This window comes from Aotus nancymaae, unplaced genomic scaffold (genome assembly GCF_030222135.1).
Source record: "Aotus nancymaae isolate 86718 unplaced genomic scaffold, 86718_ANA_hifiasm-v0.15.2.pri h1tg000155l, whole genome shotgun sequence".
Classification (NCBI taxonomy): domain Eukaryota; kingdom Metazoa; phylum Chordata; class Mammalia; order Primates; family Aotidae; genus Aotus; species Aotus nancymaae.
In genome coordinates, this window is record NW_026988570.1 from 133,021 (window position 1) to 134,743 (window position 1,723).

At 38.1% G+C, this 1,723-nt stretch overlaps 1 non-coding gene across 1 annotated transcript; it reads left to right on the forward strand.

Moving 5' to 3' along the window:
* The first annotated feature begins 710 nt into the window (after window positions 1-710).
* LOC135272954 (U4 spliceosomal RNA) lies at window positions 711-851 on the forward strand. Its single transcript, XR_010340858.1, has one exon. It is a non-coding gene; the product is annotated as a U4 spliceosomal RNA (small nuclear RNA).
* The last annotated feature ends 872 nt before the right edge of the window (window positions 852-1,723 follow it).

Below are 1,723 nucleotides of genomic sequence, written 5' to 3' on the forward strand. Positions count from 1 at the left end.
GTTTCTACTCTTTGGCTATTCTGAATAAGCATTCATTTAAGTTGTCAAATTTATTGACATAATAGGGTGTGGTGGCTCACGCCTTTAATCCCAACATTTTGGGAGGCCGAGGTGGGTGGATCACCTGAAGTCACAAGTTTGAGACCAGCCTAGCTAACATGGTGAAACCCTATCTCTATTGAAATACAAAAAAATTAGCCTGGCATGGCGGCATACGTCTGTGGTCCCAGCTGTCGGGAGGCTAAGGCATGAGAATCGCTTGAACCTGGGAGACAGAGGTTACAGTGAGCTAAGATCATGGTATTGCACTCTAGCCTGGGTGACAGAGTGAGACTGTCTCAGAAAATAAAAATCTCTAGTATTCTTTTTTTTTTAAAAAATTATACTTTAAGTTCTGGGATATATGTGTAGAACGTGTAGGTTTGTTATAAAGGTATACATGTGTCATGGTGGTTTGCTGCCCTCGTCAATCCATCATCTAGGTTTTAAGCCCTGCATGCATAAGGTATTTGTCCTAATGCTATCCCTCCCTTTGCCCTTCCCCCCTGCCCCTGGTATGTGATGTTCCTCTCCCTGTGTCCATGTGTTTGCATTGTTCAGCTCCCACTTATGAGTGAAAACATGCAGTGTTTGCTTTTCTGTTCCTGTGTTAGTTTGCTGAGAATGATGGTTTCTATCTTCATCCATGTCCCTGCAAAGAACATGAACTCAGCTTTGCACAGTGGCAGTATCGTAGCCAATGAGGTTTATCTGAGGCGCAATTATTGCTAATTGAAAACTTTTCCCAATACTCCACCATGACGACTTGAAATATAGTTGACATTGGCAATTTTTGACAGTCTCTATGGAGACTGAATTTAAAAAAAAAAAAAAAGAACATGAACTCACTTTTTGTTATGGCTGCATAGTATTCCATGGTGTATATGTGCCACATTTTCTTTATCCAATCTATCATTGATGGGCATTTGGGTTGGTTCCAAGTCTTTGCTATTGTAAATAGTGCTGCAAAAGAAGATATTTATGTGGCCAACAAACAAGTGAAAAAAAGCTCATCATTACTGGTCATTAGAGAAATCCAAATCAAAACCACAATGAGACACCATCTCACACCAGTTATAATGGTGACCATTAAAAAGTCAGGAAACAACAGATGCTGGAGAGGATGTGGAGAAATAGGAACACGTTTACACTGTTAGTGGGAGTGTAAATTAGTTCAACCATTGTGGAAGACAGTGTGGTGATTCCTCAAGGATAGAGAACCAGAAATACCATTTCACCCAGCAATCCCATTACTGAGTATATACCCAAAGGAATATAAATCATTCTACTATAAAGACACATGCACACATATGTTTATTGCAGCACTATTGATAATAGTATGCTTTTACTTTCTGTAGGATCTGTAATAATGGCACGTCTCTCATTTTCTGTATTGCTAATTTGTGTTCTCACTCCCTTTCTTTCCTTCTCAGTCTAGCTAGTGCTTTATCAACTTCATTGAGCTTCTCAACCATGTTTTTGTTTCTTTCATTTTCTCTGTTTTTCCGTTTTCTATTTCACTGATTTCTGCTCTGATCTTTATTATTTCCTTTCTTTTACATATGTTTAGTTTATTTTGCTATTTTTTTCCAGTTTCTTTCATTGAAAACTGAGATGCTTGACTTAAGAACTTTATCCTATTCTAATGTAGGACTTTAGTACTATAAATTATCTCATAACTACC